The sequence below is a fragment of the Thamnophis elegans genome, chromosome 3, assembly GCF_009769535.1.
Source record: "Thamnophis elegans isolate rThaEle1 chromosome 3, rThaEle1.pri, whole genome shotgun sequence".
Taxonomy (NCBI): domain Eukaryota; kingdom Metazoa; phylum Chordata; class Lepidosauria; order Squamata; family Colubridae; genus Thamnophis; species Thamnophis elegans.
The window spans coordinates 88,458,430-88,477,189 of NC_045543.1; the positions used below are offsets into that span (position 1 = coordinate 88,458,430).

General features: G+C 42.6%; 1 long non-coding RNA gene across 2 annotated transcripts in view; it reads left to right on the forward strand.

Moving 5' to 3' along the window:
• Positions 1–18,760, forward strand: part of LOC116506003 — a 120,857-nt gene that overhangs the window by 416 nt on the left and 101,681 nt on the right. The gene's annotated exons all lie outside the window — the stretch shown is intronic.

The window sequence follows — 18,760 nt, forward strand, 5'->3', positions numbered from 1 at the left end:
GTGACTCATGTAATGTTCAAATAGTGTGGGAAAATTACTTCAGGAAGTACTCAGCACTTTATAGGTTATGCAGTCACTAGCATTCTCTGGTGTATTCTGCTGGATTTTAATATCCTAGCAAATATTAGTGCTAAATCAACAGTGTACAACAGATCCAGCTGTATATAAAGATGGTTGTTATAGAATTCTGATTAGCTATGCCTGTGATGGCGAACCGATGGCACATGTGCCTGAAGTAGCATGCAGAGCCATGTCACTTGGTACGCAAGCCGTTGCCTCAGGTCAGCTCCACCACATGTGCATGTGTGCCTCCCATCGGCCAGCTGATTTTTGGGTCTCTTCTGTGTATGCAGGGGGTGGGGCGCATGCGGGAAATGTGCATGTATGCATGGGGGTGGGGGGAGCATGGTGCACTCCCCTGGAGCCCTCTTTTGGTCCTAGGAGGCTGCAGGGAGGCCTACCAGGCCCAAAACGGGGCACAGGGTTTTTTGTGTGCATATGCAGGGGATTGGGGGAGGGAAAGGGCACCATGCATTGCATTAAGGATGTGGGTGCAGGTGGTAGTGGTTGCATGCATGCACATGCGCTTTCAGTACATGACGACAAAACGGTTAGCCATCACCGAGCTATGCTATAGTATGGAAAGGGATAGGCAGCTGAATAGGCAACTCACTGCATGTAATATTAAGATTTGTATGTGCACAGAATTAACCTATTCCCACACTAGAAGTCTGCCTCCCTGTGTAAATTTACCTCAAACCAGTTGTCAAATTTATAGTCTAATTAACCTATTCCCACACTAGAAATCTGCCTTATCCACAAATTACATAAAAAGAAAGACCCATGTCAAAGCTTGGAACTATTTGAGGAAAGGTTGTATACTTTTGTGTGTGTGTGTGCATATAATCAATACAATTATTGGTATGGTAAAAGTTGGTGACAATTTTAACACTGCTGTAAAAGCAAGGGTTATGTCAATGCAATTCTTTGCTTCAGTGAGTTTAAATCACGGCCAATTAGAATGCTGAGTCCCATTCAGCTATTCTTCCCATTATTTTTTTTCCTACATACTTCTTAAAAAAACTTTTGCTACTTTCCCCCACTGCTTGCGTAGACTAGTGCTGGGATGGTGCCAGTTGGCTTTCTTAAAGACCCACAATTGGAAAACGAGTTCTCTGTCAGTATATCAGCAGCAGCTGTGATCACGGCAAAAGCAGCTAACTCTCTCCCCTGCACAAAGTATTTGTCTGCCCCGTCCACTCATTTGGGGAAATATCATTATGGAAAACAACGTATTGTGTTAGAACAGCATCATGAATGCTTTTATCGCTTAATCCCACTGATTCTGTTTGCCAGGGACCTTGGGACAAGAGACCCCATGACTGATAGCACCATGGAATTGTGGCTAGCCAAAGTACAGGGAGTTCTTTAGTGAATTTTGTTGACTTTCAGCTGAATTGTGCAACTTAATCCAAGATATGCTCTTTGCTCCTGAGTTAGTGCCTCCAATTCGCATGCAGCTTTTTTTTTTTTTTAAACTAACGTAACATTTGATACCAAGTCTGCTGAACAGGAGTGGCATGCTGATGAAGCAAAGGAAGACATACATTCTGTACTGGACTTGCTGACTTCATAAGAGAATCTGATAAATAACAGGAAGAGTCAGCAGCTAATTCTTCCAAGGCAAAGAAAGCAAATTGGAGCTCAGGGCTTACAGGCTACAAAACTCTCCCTGCACCTCCAATCAAATAGTTTAAGTAGGTGTATCTTTACTGCTTTCTTCAGAAAAAAAAGGAGGGGGGCTGTTTTTCTCTAATGAGACTTAGCAGTTGTGCTCATTTTTAACACCGAGTTTACATTTGGGGCAAACACGTAATGCTTTGTTTTTTTACGGGATGATCACGGGATGCGGTGGCTCAGTGGCCAAGACACTGAGCTTGTCAATCAGAAAGGTCGGTAGTTCGAATCCCTAGCAGCACATAATGGAATGAGCTCCCGTTACTTGTCCCAGCTTCTGCCAACCTAGCAGTTCGAAAGCATGTAAAAATGCAAGTAGAAAAATAGGAACCACCTTTGGTGGGAAGGTAACAGCGTTCCATGTGCCTTTGGCATTTAGTCATGACGGCCATATGATCACGGAGACATTTTTGGACAGCGCTGGCTCTTCGGCTTTGAAACGGAGATGAGCATCGCCCCCTAAAGTTGGGAACAACTAGCACATATGTGCTAGGGGAACCTTTACTTTTACATCTCTTCATTTGGTTTTGAAATACAAGGAGGGTTAGAGCTGCTTATAGCTTTGTGGGGAGAGAATTCTGCAAAGTGGGAGTTACTGGCAAGAAAGCCTGGTGTGATTTTCAGACCCAATCTACTTTGCAGGGCCTTCTCTTAATGTTCAGAATAGATATTCAGATCCAAAGTGCTACTTTAGGCATCTTGGCACTGTTCCATGCAAATCTTGAGAGATGTAATGACCAGCATTTTGAATTGAGCTCAGAAATCTACAGGTGGTTAGTGCAGTGACTTTGGAAATGATATTCTGCACACAAGGGCTTCTCCTGCCAGCAGCCTCACCACTGCATGTACTTGGACTTGATCCAGAGGATCAGTTTGAAGCAGAATAGATGCTTCATCTAGGTCAGATTTTTTTCCCATAAAATCCCTTGAAACATTCCTTTTTATTTTGATAAAACTGCTGAAGGAGTCATCCAACAGAAAGAACACTATAATTAATTCAACTGAGATAAGATTATTATTCATTATAAAAAAGAAAATTTCAAGGCCTGAAAAGGAAAGAGCCAAGTGCTTTTAAAATAGGTGATAACTTCTGGGATTGCACTTCAGGCTGCCAGACACATCTACCAGACAGCGGATAGTGGAATTTGATATCATGGTTAACTGTGATACTAGCTTTGCCGAATAAACGGCCATGGATACCTAGCAGAACGCCAGCTGGATGTATTACTGGAAACAGATGAAAACGTTACTGACAAAATGTTAATTATATCCAAGTACCATATTATGTCCCACTGAGTAAATAAACATGCCCCTGCAGAGGGCATCGGCTCTGCGGCTGCATGTGGAAGAGTGTAGCCTGGAACAGTTGTAGTGGCACATCCAACTATGGGGGTGAAACATATTCATTCATACTGCAGTGTAAGAGCAGCACAGAAGGCAACATGCAATCATCACCTATATTTGCCCAAGAAAATAATGAATGACTGAAACGGTATTGCCGGTTGCAAAACACTGGTAGGAAATGGAATTAAAGAAAAGGTAGAAGATGGGGAGCTGAGATTTGGTGTTTGGAATTCAACACTGAATTAAATATATTATCACACTAACCTTTAACTATTGGTCAAAAATATGTGTTTTGCAGAAGTGAATTGTTCTTGGTTCAGCCTGGATCGGGCGAACCGGTAGTGGTGGTGGCAGGAGGCTCCACCCACCCACCCAGATGCTTCTGCACATGCGCAGAAGCATTGTGCACAAGCATGCACACGAGCAAACTGGTAGTAAAAAAAATAGAAACCCACCACTGGTGTTTTGTAATAAAATTTAGAGAAAAACCATTTTATTTGACCCAGTGGTGAACAAGAGGTTGTTAGAGTTACCCCAGCAGTTGCTACCCCAAAGCCAACCATCATGTCTAGGAGCCTTTATAGAATTACAAATTCCCTTCATTTATGCAATGATGTCATAATGCAAGATAATTTGCTTTGTATTGTCTCCCTCGTGGAGGGCCACAGTTCCATGTTTGAACAACTATTGCCAAAAAGCATTTGAACATTTGGAAACTCAATACTTTTCACTCTTAAAATAGTTTTTTTAGTAAAAAGATTTTACATATAGAAGTACATTAGAAGAAAAAGGGTATAGTAAATAAAGAAAAAAACAAAAGATACCAACAATGGAGAGAAATACTGTATAAAGAAATGGCTTCTGATCTTGCTTTTGGCAGCTATACATTCAATTCTAATCAAAGCTCTCTTTATAAGATTACATCGTAATTCCCTTCTTTTTATAACCTATTCTTTCTAATCATCAAAGCTATTAAGTCATAAAATCATTTTCTTTTCATCATTTCCCTTAAAACTTGATTTTATTTCGCATTATTTGTGGTACATTACACATACGAAGCTCCTATTGCTGAGTAGTTTTGAATAATAACAAGTCTTCTGGGGATCTTTTATTCTCTTTATCTGTCTGTTTCCTTACTCCCCACCTTTTCTTGAGAAATTTCTTCCTTTGAAATCAAATGCAATTCTAGGTGTTTCCAGACAAGATTCTTATTCTGGAATTGCTCTGCATGATTTAACAAATGTTATGGGTAGTCATGATTCCAAATATATGGTCTATTTGGAACCCCCCAGTATATACCTGTTGCTTTGACTGAAACTAGTATTTCACAGTAAATCTCTGTTCCTGGTTTGAAGCAGGTAGCAATGTAAACGCACTCATTTGCAGGATCTTTTGTGCATGCGCAGAGCGTCAAAATGACATTGGGGGGGGGGCAGTGTGGAGCCTATTACTGAGCGTGCCTGGCAAGCGAGTAAGTGAACAGTGAGGGTGGGGAGAATCCGCTGTGCCATGCAATTTAGATTAGCTAGAAAGTAGAAAATGCTGCTTTCTAGCTAATATAAATCACATAGCATACTAATCGACGGAAAAACCGGTTCGCTTGAACTGGTAGCATTTTTTTACTACCTGTTTGGGCAAACAGCTGGCATCTTTGCTACCGGTTCGGGTGAACCGGTCCGAACCGGTAGCATTTCACCCCTGGTTTGAAGGCATATTATGGTTTAAGTTAGGGTTGAGGAACTTTTTCCTATGAAGGACATTCAGCACCAGGAAAAATCAAATGAATGCAACATAGAAAAATAACTGATGAAATCTGAAGTGCTAGATACTTAATTTTCAATGAGGAAATCTACCCATTATTTTTTTATGTAAATACATATACAGGGACCACAAGCAAGAGAGGAAGCAATTCCTACAAGGGCAATCTGGCAAGTAAGAATTATTGACATAGACAGGAGATGCAAAGCAACTGGCCTGAGAAAATTTCTGCTGCTGGTTCCCATTCTTGTATTGATGCAATCTATGATTTTTGTAGATGGGAAAATAGTAGCATATTAGGATTTGCTTAAAAAGGCAGAAGAGAAAATATTTAGAATATGCAAAGGGAGAAGTGATGCCTGAAAGAATTTATGAACCAGTGGCATGTTCTTTTAGCAATAGCAGTTAGATTTACATACTGCTCCATAGTGCTTTACAACACTCTCTAAGCAGTTTACAGAATCAGCATAGTGCCCCCAACAATCTGGGCCCTCCTTTTACCCACTTCAGAAGGATGGAAGGCTGAGTCAACCTTGAACCAGTCAGGATCGAACTCCTGATATGTGGGCAGAGTTAGCCTGCATTACTTCATTCTAACCACTGCACCATCAGGGCTCCTCCAGACCACTATATTATTTTCATTTATTACATATGAACTGGTAGTCATTGTTCAGTAATATTAGTAATCTAGCCCATTAAGATTAAATATGCAACACGTGGCTTCTGATGGAAGTTGATTATTCCTGTTTTCCACATGAAATAGAAGTGTCTTACGTATTTGCTTCCCTATGGCCAGAGATAAAACAAATAAAAGCATTTAGATTTATAATCAAGAAAAATATTTGCCTATTCCATACAGCCCTTAAAATTCAAACACTCTCCCAAAATAACTTGGATATACAGTTTTGCAATAATGTCTTCTGTCTTTAAATAAACCTAGACTAGTTTGCAATGTAAGCAAAAGCTAGCAATAATCATTTCAGCTGAATCATGTAGTAAAAGTATGACTGTGTAGATTTAAATGCAAATTCTTTCCTGGCTGTAGTATTAGCAGAGCAGCTGCTCCATTGTAAACTTATAAAACATTAACTTTGGGGAAGAACACTTGATTTCTTGCAGCGTTTACAATTTATGTCAAGATTAGTCAATTCTATCTGCGCTGAATATTCCCCTGATGACGTTTGCTTGGCGTTTTAAGAGTTGGACTCAAATTAGAGGGGAGGGGGAATTCTCAAACAGAGCCAGTGCAAAAATCTCATTATGGTTTTTGAAAGACTATCCCAAAGTAATACCAAAAATTATGTAATATTGTTGGATGATAAGAACACACATTATTCAGTATTTGCAGGAAATCAAAGACATTGAAAGACTAATCACTAGACCCTTGATGGCGAACCTATGGCACACATGCCAGAGGTGGCACCCAATGCCCTCTCTAATGGCACATGAGCCATCGCCCCAGTTCAGCTCTGCCGCGCATGTGCACGTGCTTCCTGCCGGCCAGCTGGCCTTCGGGTCTCTGCCCATGTGGGTGGGGCACATGCATGGGGGGCATGCACGCATGTGCAGGGGACGGGGCACATATGTGGGGGGGTCTGCACACACATGCACAGGGGAGCAGAGGCATTCATGGGGCTGTGTGCATGCACAGGGTTTGGGCATGCGCAAGGTGCCAGACACGCAAGTGTGGGGTGCCACACACACATTGCATTTTGGGTGCACACTTTGGACACTCGGTCCGGAAAAGGTTAGCCATCACTGCACTAGACTAAAAATATATATAAGGTTGTGAATCCAAGCAGAATAGATTGGCAAAGTCTCAGACTCAAACTGTGTTTATTCACTGAATTTCACAATATGATTTGTGCATGTTCACTTGTAGGAGTTGTCCTTCAGTTTCCAGCAGTTTGCTCCCCTCTTGGATCTAAAAATATTTAACAATCCACAATATCTTTCATTCTTCTCACCTTCTCTTATATCAGCTTATAAAGCTGATATAATGTATTTATCTTCTTTCTTTACCAACATTTTCCTCTGTGAGAAAACACACACACGCACACTCTATTGCTTTTTGGCAGAACATCCTGTTATGACATTTGATCAAATGCAAGCCTTTGCCACTGTCACAATGATTTGATCACATGGCATTCGCTGTCTGTTCCCCGGGGACAGGTTCTGGAAATCATTTCTACCCTTATTAAAGATTCCAACTAATTTGGGAAGGACTTCCAAGAAAAGCTCTTGCATTTCAACAAGTAATGCTATTTTTTTGCGCAAATCTTCAAGGTGCAAATCTTCTCTTTGCACCTTTCCCAAGGCACCCCCCCCCCCCCCAACCAAACTCGCAATCCAAATTTTGCAAAATGCGGTAGGCGGTATCACAGAGAAATCTAAGTCAGGGCACTCTCCGGAGAAATGTCATGACACCAAAGGTTGCTTCAGCTGGTTTCCCTCCACCCTCGGTACAAACGGAGAAGTAAACAAAAACGTATCATAGGAGAAAGAGAAAGGGGATCTCTCTTGTTTATTTTTTGCTCCTCCGAAACGCTCTTCTCTCAACAGGCCGCGCAGAGAGAATGAAGTGGTAAAAAACACCCAGAGTAAAAATAAGCTGCAGCCGGAACATTTGGAAACTTCCACGCCGCCTATCCTTGCTATGTGAATTCCAGTGAAAACAGCCCTGGGTTTCGAGAGAACTGCGAGAGCAAAAGGTTTGCGACGCTCGGAGCTTTCATCGGCGTCTTTGAAGCCAAGGCCTGTTTTGCAACAACCTGGCTTTCGAACGGCCTCGCGTAATTGCTAACAGGTCTCTTGCTTGCGTGCAACTCCCATAGTTTGGACGGCAGCGGGGATTGTTACACTGAATGCCGCTCAATAATCGTATATACGCTGTTCAAGCAACAGGCCCAGAAGCCTGCAAGAATCTGAGGTGGGCTGGGGCTGAAGTAGCTGAAATCGTCTTTTTCCTTTCGGTAACGATTTGCCGGGCTAGTGCTCCGGGGTTGTTTATCTGGTGGTGATGACATTATGTAAGGGGTATGATTACCTCGTGCCTGAGAGTTATTTGTAAATAAGAACTTTGCAGCTAATCCCCCAAATGCTTGCTACACTTCGCTGCTTCACAACAGTTTTCAGGCACTGGCACGTGGAGAAACTCCTGCGTTGTTTAGCTCTCATTTCTAGATTAAATTTTACTGTAAGGTAAGGACCCATAGGTTGCAGAGAAGGCTTCTTCCTCAACTGCTTAGCCAACTACAGAGCATTTTCTTTGATCTTGGAGAACATCAAGCCAAATATCACTTTGTTTTCCTGAGACTTTTTTTTAAAGGCTGTACTCTCAGAATTTTCCATAGGTGGTTGTGTTGAAATGGGACTTTCAGCAAATGCAAGTTGCTGCAGGAGCCACATCTCCTTAATAGCAACCATCCTAACACATATGCACTCCCATAGGTGTTTTCTTAAGTGAACATTTTCCTGATGAGTGGGGCTTACTGTCAGGTGGGTAAAGAACAGCACACCTGAGCAACTACTCTGGAGCAGGCTTTCCCAACTTTTGGGCCCTCGGGTTGCAGTCTAATATAGAGGTTGGCTCAGTGGCTAAGACACTGAGCTTGTCGATCAGAAAGGTTGGCAGCTCTGCGGTTTGAATCCCTAGTGCTGCATTTACTTGTCCCCGCTTCTGCCAACCTAGCAGTTCAAAAGGATGTAAAAATGCAAGTAGAAAACCAGGAACAACCTATGGTGGGAAGGTAAGAGCGTTCCGTACACCTTCGGCATTTAGTCATGCTGGCCACATGACCATGGAGATTTCTTTGGACAGCGCTGGCTCTTCGGCTTTGAAACGGAAATGAGCACCGCCCCCTAGAGTCAGGAACAACTAGCACATATGTGCAAGCGGAACCTTTACCTTTACCTTATAGAGGTTGTTCTTAAGAATGCAGCCAATAATCACCTTCCAGAGATCACCAAGCAATACATTGTACGTATTATATGTTACCTAGGAATTAGTGTATGATGCTTATTTCCTCTTTCATGTGTTCAGGTCAACGTCAGGGTCCATTGCTGACACCATTTAAATTCCCCAGGTCATAGGTAGAATGGTGTTTGTTTTGTATGCATTTTTGAAAATATAATTATTTTGCTTTGTTTCATATCCGTACCCTTGACATTGCATTTTAACATGTTTTCCATGCTAGCTATTAGAAAAACATGTGTCTTATTAAAAGAAAGCAAGAGTGAGTGCATGAATGCTCATGTGATCTTGTTTGGGAACATACCAGGTGGGTGTCTTCTTGAAATTCTATCAGATTCGGACAGGCTCTCTGACTGCACATGGTACTTCTCTCTAAGAAATTAGTTGCTAACTTCTAGGAAATGAATTCAGTATTTATGAACTTCCAAATACTAATCTCCTCCTAGTCTGCCTAAATACAAAAACAGTGAGCATGATTGTTTAACTTCCACATATTTATACTGTCTGTAAAACCCACTTAACCATTGCTCTTTTTTTCAAGATTAAATACCCTCCTTCCTTCCTGCTCCTTAAAAAGTGCTAGCTCTTCAGCAGAGGGAGGAGATACAGTACTAAAATTCAGATCTAAACTACACCAATATAAATCAGAAATAAGGAAAGATGGTTTAATGGTGGACAGGACTACATGGTTTGAGTTCCTGGGGGAAAAGATGATCACATGCTTCAAGGTGTTGGGTGAAGAAGAAAAAGAGCAGAAAAAGGGGCTTGCTGAGAGTTCCGGAAATTTTTATACTCTCTGTTGGGCCCCATCTCTCTGTTTCCTGTTCCTGTGTACAAAATGTATTCTGATTGGTAGTCAGACTCCCAGAGGTGGGGGTCTTAGCTAACTTTGTAGGTTGTGGGCCTTTTGAGTCCCAAGCTTGATTGAGTTCCCAGATTCCATGATGTGAGTTTCTGTAGAGGGTTAATCCTACATTTGTTATGTAGAGTAGACTAGCTCAGGCATTTTAATGGCTCATTGACAAGGGTGGGGGCTATTAAGAGTGAGTCTGTTTCCTGCCTAAAAACATGTTTCTCCATTTCTTATCCAGGGAAATATAATATAATCTGCTTTTTCAATATTTCCTAGGATATTTCATTTTTCTAGGAGAGGGGTGGATTTTAACTTTCTTCAAAGCATTTTGGAATTTCTTTGGGTGGTGTTTCTGAAAGTATTCTCTCATTGTGAGGTAGCAAAGAAACTTCACTGATGTTTTCTATTGTATATGAATCCCTTGCTTTGTTCTCTGCCTGGAGGCCCAAGTACTATGAACTAAAAAAATGTCATTGGCTTCTCCCATGATATTTAACTGTCATCTGATTTCTTTACTTAGAACTTCATTGCTGCGTACGAAGCTAGGGAAGCTGCAATCTGGTAGAGGGATAATATTATAGTGAAAGGCAGGTTATTTACTCCTCTCCCTTCAGCCTGTTATTTCATAACTAAAGTTAAGCATAAGGAATCCCATCCCCAGCCACCAGGATTTTACTGAACATGACCTCATTTGGAAAAACAAATAAAGCAATTTCTTTCCATTAGCATAAGGGAAGGTGCTTTTATTCCAACGGAGAATAAAATTCTGGCTCAGAATCAAATGGAAAAAAAAAAGTTGAAATTTGGGAGGAGTCAAAACTATGATTTCCCCCACTTTCATTATGTGGGATGAAAGCTGCCTGTGAAGTTCTGCAGCTGTCACATCAGTTGCAGGACCCTCTTTTTATAGAACAACATGTGCTCATTTAGTACATTCAGACTGTAATCCAACTGGTTTGATTCAGAGCATAAAATTCAGCTCTCTGGCTGCAAAGCAAACTGGGCCTCCCCAAAGGCTCAAGTGCCAAGTCCGCCCACTCCTTAGGTGCATTGAGGATGCACAAAGCAGGGGCATATGGCCTGTTCCTTCTTGCTGCTGCTGCTCTATTAGGCCAGAGGCCCAGGAAAGGCTCAGAAAGAGAGTTGCCAGCGCTAGTGACGCTGCCAGGTTCTCTGAGGGCCCCGTTGCCAACATTCACTCCAGGACCTCCTTGGCCCCTTTCCAGAAAGTCTGTAGCAGAAGCACCAAGAGTCTAGGTCCATGATGGTGAACCTATGCATGTGCGGGGTTGCACACAAATATGTGGGGGTCATGGGGAATCACATGTGTGGGGAGCGTGAGGATCATGCACGCATGCGTGGGGAGCAGGGGCGCACATGGGGGATTGCACGCACATGCAAGGTAGGGCGGGGCACGCGGGGGGCCATCACACACACATTGCATCGTGGGTGCTTGTGCACGTGCTTTCGGCATGCGGTGACGAAAAGGTTAGCCATCACTGGTCTAGGTAAACCAGTGTGTCTGGGGGATTCTCGGAGTTGAAATTCACACATCTTAAAATTGTCAAGTGTGTGAGAAACAGTGATGTAGAGAGAGACCCGGAGTTTGTGCGCACTGGGTGGAGTGGTGGCATTGGAAGCTCATCTTTCATGCAAGGTGCTTTTTGGGTGGTGGTGGTAGAGAGGCATCATCTGTGTCCCTAGAGCAGCCTTTCCACTGGTTTTTGGGTCCCCATTCTGGGCTAATCGGATTTCTTTTATAAATGTATATTGACTGGATTGTTGCCATGGGGGGTGGGGGAAGTGGCTGGATGGCTGGGTACTGTATTTTGTTTATAAGCCGCCTAGAGTTGCTGTGAGCAAGTAAGTAGTGATATAAATTTTCTAAATAAATATATAAAATAGAAAAGTGTGTATCCTGAACTCTTCTAAAAAGAGATGAAAACTTTAAAAGTCCAATGACTATATATGTATACTTTTTTGTTCTATTTTTATATGTTTAAAATTAAATATGTACATTGAAAAGGAACTATAAATACCATCAGCATAAAATGGAGCTTTCTCAGAAGCTGAAATACACCAAGTAAATGAGATGAAGAGTGGGAAGAAAAGGAGAGAGGTAAGGGAAGGAGAGAGGGATAAGAGAGAGCGTAGGAGGGGGGACGAGGAGGAGAAAAACGAGGAGTGGAAAGAGGAGTAGGAGAGAGGAAGGGGAAGTAGAGAAGGGAAGGAGGACAGAGAGAAGGTAGGGAGGGGGATATGAGGGAGAAGAAAGTGAACACACAAATATAGTGTATGGAGAGCAGAAGAGCCAATACCTGGGTTTTTTTTCTTTTTTTGGGGATTTGATGGTAAGATGAATTGATATAAACATTTAATAATATAATACGATGTTGGCTATATAATAGTATACATACGATTATATGTTATGAAAATGAAAAATAAAAAAAACTTTATGAAAAAAGAGAGATGAAAACTCAGGCTTCATTTCTCTACAGGAGGAAGCACTAGGACTCATTGGCCTCACTTCTCACTGGCTCAAGTTGATTCAGCCTTCCATCAGAGCTGGATTGCTCCCGGTTTGGCCCAGATCTGGCAAACCAGTAGTAGCTGCAGCGGGAGGCTCCGCCCACCTGCCCAGATGCTTCTGCGCATGCGCTGAAGTGTTGCGTGTGCGTAGTAAAAAAATTGGCAACCCACCACTATCTTCCATCCTTCCGAGGTCGTTAAAATGAGAACCCAGATTGTTGGGCGCAATATGCTGACTCGGTAAACAGCTCTGAGATGGCTGGGAAGCACTATGAAGAGGTCTGTAAGTCCAAGTCTTATTGCTGTTCATCCATATCAGTGTTAGATAAACCATCCCACCATTCAACCCCTCCAACATTCTCCATATTTGGATTGCATTTGCAAAGCAACATTATATAGTCTCTGTAACAACCCCAGCAACAGCAATAAAAGCCAGCAATATCACAAAATGCTTAACAAAGCTGCAAATGGCTTCCCGGTCAACTGGTTCAATTTGACCCCCTTGAAGGTTCTCCTTTTTCAAATCTGCTTTGAAACAGGGATTCAGTGGAAAACCCAGCAAACACTTCAAAAGTTTCCGCAGTGCTTGTGCCAGAAAACTGCTCTTCTGGCAATTTGTTGTAGGAATAAGGTTACTAGACATCTGACAGGCAGAAGAGGACTTGTGCAATTGGAAAGGAGGACAAGTAGGGGGAAAGGAGGACACACTGATCATTTACCTTTCTTGGCATCCATGACAAAAATGACAGTGAAAAACTGCAAAACAAAACAAAAACCCTGTACTTAAGCCTACATATGTATGACATTACTTTTTCCAGCATCAGAAAGACTGGTTTTTCAGTTTCAGGAATGTGCTAGAACCTGTTAAAGAGACAAAATCTTTCAGGATGTAACTGATTAAGGTCTGGTCAATTTCGGGCAGCAGGCAAGCTGGCTGAAGGGTACTAATCAACTAATTAAGTTCACAGAGTTGAGCTTGTTAACTTGTGATTAGCACTTATTAGGGAAGCGCTGGGCCATAGGGAAAAGCTGCTGAGGAAGATATACTCAAAAAGCTGCAAATTTGCTTTTAACCTATGCCTGCTAGGAGGAGGAAATGAGGACAAAAAGGAAGATGTGTCCTCCTTTTGCTGGATCTTTGTTAGAATGGATTCCTGCACTACATATGAGTTGGACTACCTGATATCAAAGATCCTTATATACTCCCTTATATTCCTAATCCTTATATTCTGTGATTCTATGCACGGGTTGGAGACGGAATGATCCTATGGTGTTTCCAATGGAATATTTCATATAAATCTAGCTGCAAAGAAATACCATAAAAGTTGTCCAGTGGATTAAAAATGTGAATTTAGACAAGCACATCTCTCTATTTCTCCAGCCTCCTTTCCAAAGCCTTCCAAATGACATGTGACAAAGAAAACCACTCATATGTCTGCAACTTGACGTCTTCATCCATTATGGGCGTACTTATTTGAATATTTGAAATGCAGTTGCAATGTTCTATACTAAATTTCCAAAATTAGGTTTCAGAGCAACACTTCCATGTCACTGATTCAGAAACTCAAAAAGGGCAGGAAGTTTCAATAAAACCCAGTTGAAGAGTATTTATGCCCGGCTGTTGCTAATTCATTGGCAAGTCAAGCCTTTCCTGGAAATCTGAATTTACTTGATGGGGGGGAGGGGTAAAGGGAGGATGGTGGTTTTAACAGGTGGCCTGTTTTTTGTTTTTATTTTGAATAGGCTTCTCTTGCTGAGTGTAGTTGGGGATTATCATAACTGAGAGCACACTTCCTGGATTCTCGAAAAGAGCCTGGATTGAATGGCACTGGATGCCTGCCAATCCAACTGGCTAGCTATTACTGCTAATTTGCCAAAGAAAAGAGTGTAAGGTGCTGTTCAAATGACAACAACTTCAGCTCCCTAAATTACTCCTACAGCTTTCTTCTTCGCAAACTGACTGCACTGCTAGAGGTAGTCATCCTTTGAGATAAGTTTTGTTCATTTAAAACATATATATGTTTATGTAGGAAAGGATATAAATAGTTCATAAATGATAAATGCATGAAAAACACTTGATAAAGCTGTCTGTCAGAAATTTTGGCTTAATCTATCTAAGTCAACTTGCCTCAAAAGGTTGTTATGAAGATATAGATAAGTAGGATTTCCAAGTAAGCTCATTTTAACTCCTAGAGGAAAGATGGAGCCTAAATCTAAACATTAAAAGGAAAAATAAAATACACCAACTTTTTGAGCAAAGTAACTCCTGCAATTCTCCTTGTTGATAGTGTAGTTACTCTTCTATTCCTCATCCTGCAATAGTCCTCTCCTCTTTGCTGTTCTGCAAAATATGTTCACCCTCCTCCCTGGTAGTTTTAAAACTTTGATCTAATAGAGTTGTACGCTTTTCATATTTAGCTTTCCTAACCTCCTTCATACAGGGCCCTGCAACATTTTTCAAACTGAAGTTTGGCTTCCCCTTGATGCTCCTCTGTCTTTATGTCTTGGGCCTGAACCAGTAGTTCTTGGAATGCCTGGAGACTGGCAAACTGCAAGAGTGCTGCTTACCATGAGACTGGGCTGAGAGAAAATGCTTTGGTATTGTTGTTTTTGTGTAATGTTGGTGGAAGGTTCTAATGGGAATAGGTTCCTATCGTGGTGAATTCATTGCTTCCCTTCATTGTGGGTGGCGTGATACTGTTTTTGACGCATTTGGGTTGTTCGATGGATGTAGAACAGGGGTGTCCAACTTGATTTCATTGAGGATCGCATCAGGGTTGTGTTTGAGCTTGGGGGGAGAGGCAGGGGGGCATGGCCAGGGTGGGCATGGCCAGCACGACGTCACTTGTGTTGGGGGGTGCCTGTGATGGCCCGAGGGCTCTGCCAGCGAAAACAGCTGCAGTGGCCTCCTGCAACCCTCTGCCAGCAAAAATGAAGCTTGGAGAGTGGCCGTATGGCCCTCACGAACTCCATTTTCGCTTGTAGAGGCACCGTGGGCTGCTCCTTCCCTATTTCCAGGGCAGCCTGGCAGGCCAGATCTAAGCACTCTGCAGGCCAGATCTGGCCCCCGGGCCTTGAGTTTGACAGCCCTAAGGTAGAATGACGTTTCAAGGCATGCTGTGGGAATCTGGTCTTTGAATGATTTGCGGGATGTTCTGGTTGTGGATTTTTTTCTTAGGCTGAGAAAGATGGGACATAGCATTCCAGGGGTGGGTTCCTGCCAGTTCTAACCTCTTCTATAGAAGAGGTTCCACAAAGCTACCATGCCGTTTAGAACCGGTTCCAGCTCCCTCCTCCTGCCCATCTGCACCACGTTTGCCTCGCCTGCTGCTCACTGATTGGCTGGTTCACCAATCGCCCCGCCCACCTCTAAGAGTCCTATCTAAACCTTAAAGTCTTAAAGCTGTCAAGTTTGAACATCCCTGGGTTTTTTTTTCTAAAGGGTAGGGGTGCAAGGGTCTTGTAATTTGACAGCTTTAAGACTTGCGTGCTTCAAATGCCAGAGTTTCTGAGCCAGCATTTTGGTTGCTAAGCAAGAGCGTTGTTAAGTGAGTCTCACCACATTTTACAAGTTAGCCATGCCCACCCAGTCACATGATTGCCAAGCCACTCCCACTCGGTCACATGGCTGACAAGCCACTCCCACAAAGCAGGCCACACCTACAGAAGAGGTTCTAAAAAAAGTGAATTAATTCATCACTCCTGATGTAATGTGAGCATATTGGCTTGCTGTGTTTGCTATTCTGGCTAAGTCTATATAATGAGTCTTGAAAAAAATAATTGAAAGCCCTTTAGAGTTTAGCTTTATCCTTAGAGACTATTGCATAGCACTGGATAAAGACAGCAAATGTCCGATGTACATTGAAAATTCTTTGTTACATTTTTCTTTACAGAGGTTATCTGAATAGACATTTAAATGAGAATTTCTGCAACAAAGGTTATTTCAGAATGCAGGGACTGCACCATTGCTTTCCTTTTGTGTTTCAAGAAACATGTTAAGATGTATTTTGTGTGTGCGCACACATTGCAAATAGTAGGCTAAAAAGAAACAACTCTCTGTTTTTGCTTGAATGAATAACACTCTAGGAAAAAAAAACACAAAATAAGCAATAAAATCCATATTTTGTTTTGTCTTATAGAAATGTGAATTGCATCAATAAACATGGTATTTTTATTGCAGCTGTCACTGAGTTAAAAGCATACGAGACTTTGGGTCATTTTTTATTAGAGTACTTTTTCAGAATATTAGACATGAATGCTCTGTGACTCTAGAATTCTGCTTGGCAACCAGACCACACTCCCATCTGCTGCAGCCCATAATGTGATAAAACAGGATCTCTGGCACAAGCCAACTTTTATTCTTCTATTCACTCAGATTTACCCTTTCAGTTTCCCATTGTTCTTTGCTAATGGCCTTACAGTGGGTCTCCCAGTTGCCTTTGGAGTTATCTGGAGGCCACTGTTGGGGGTAGGGAGAAAAAGAGCCTAATCCCCCGCTTTGAATTTAAAGGGGCTTCTCTAAATGAATGATGCAAATGGGAAGAGGCTGCCAGAAATGTCTGCTGCCTGCAGCAAGAGGATGTTCAGCCACACAGCAGCATTCTCCAGCCATCAGCTGCTGCAATGAGTTGGGCCTTCAAGTCCCAGACTGGGTCTCCTCCTGTCCCAACATTCCATCCAAAGCTTCTCTCCTCACCCACTCACCCCCTGCCATCTGTAAGCCCTGTAGTTGCCACAAGGCCTATCTGGCATCATCCCCCCCCCCAAGCCTTGTGCAAAGATGGCCCGGATAGGGTGACAGATGGGGCTAGGTTACAGCAGTTTAAGGCTAGACTGAAGCCCGAGAGTGTGTGCTGATAGCTCAATTCCAGGCCAATGAACAAGAGACAAAGGGTGGGCGACGGGGGAGTAAGAAGACACGCTAACGGGAGCTCGGGAGCTCTGTTTCAACTTGACCAGTTGTGCAGCAGAGAAACCACCTGTGTTTGTAGTTCCTTTCTTCTGCCTCCAGAGTCACTCAAAATACACAAAAAGATAAATGCTCTTTCACCATAAGTTGTAGGTAAACCCCAAGCTGGTATGTACAGTTAATTTGGAGGAAGTGGGAGAAGCAAAGTTACAAGAACAAGGAAATATGCTTACTTTGCTTTAGTGGTCAGAGTCAATAGAATTGATTCTATTGTGCAAAACAAGGTGGGCAGAAGACAGCTGGTCTGCTAATTAAATCTTACTTGGACTTATGAGTGAGAGGGCAGCAAAAGTAGGTGAGAGGGCATGGGATAGGATACTACATCTAGACATCCAGTAGACGGCAACCAATCCATCTCTCTCATTTAGTGGTCATTTGGATTTTTGCACCCCAAAGATAGTAACCCAAATACAAGATAGGTGCCTCGGATAAACAGCAACCTCCATTTTACCCATCACCTGATATCTAAGGTAAATCTCTCAGTCTGCCTAATGGTAAGGCTTTGGAAGAAGAAACTGGTGAATGTTTCCCCCTGGGGTCAATACTAATACAAAAATGTTGATTCAAACAAAGAGTTAGGGTAGAGAACCTTTTGAAAATTTCTGTGCAGTATCTAGAACGGGTGTCAAACTCAAGGTCCGGGGACCAGATCTGTCCTGCAGGGTGCTTAGATCTGACCCGCGGGGCTGCCCTGAAAACAGCAAAAGACTGGCCCACTTTGCCTCTGCCAGCGGAGCTCAGGAGAGCCGCCTCAATTTTCGTTGGCAGAGGTTGCACAACGTCATCGCAGTCAAAAACGGAGCTCGCAAGGACTGTGGGTGGCCCTCCTGAACTCTGTTTTCACTGGCAGAGGGTTGTAGGAAGTCTTCACAGCTAAAAAACAGAGTTTAGGAGTCTGTTTTCACGGGCAGAGCCCTCAGGACACTACAGGTGCCCCCGACACAAGTGATATTGAGCTGGCCATGCCCACTCTGGCCCCGCAAGGTCAAACACAACCCTGATGCGGCCCTTAATGAAATAGAGTTTGACGCCCCTGATCTAGAACATGCATACAAATGGGGATGGATATTGCTGGCAGTGCTATAGTACAGTGGTCACCAACTGGTGGTCCATGGACCACTGGTGGTCCATGAGAAGATTTTGGTGGTCCGCAGAAAAATGATTTGCATTTTTTATATTGCACTAAATACTGTTTATCTTTAAAAAAAATCATATTAGTGGTCCGCGGGATTTAAAATTATGAATTTAGTGGTCCCTGAGGTCCAAAAGGTTGGTGACCCCTGCTGTAGTATTATGATGTAAGCCTCATTCCTTTTCTCTATCTGTGTTTTGTTGTTGCACATGTTACCTGATAGGAATAAAATTTGAGGAGCTTGGATGAAATGTTGCATTTGTCAATCTGAAAAGGCAACAAAAGTCTGGATGTTGCTGCTCTGTGGGTGTATTCATTACTTGTTACATTAACTTCTGTTGCAAGTATATTTTCCTTACTAGCTTCCCCTTGCAACAGGTTTTTGAGTCTTGCAAACACTTGTTGCTTATCTAGTCATGTGATCTCAGTTTCATCATACATATGTGTTCTGGTACTTGCAGAAGT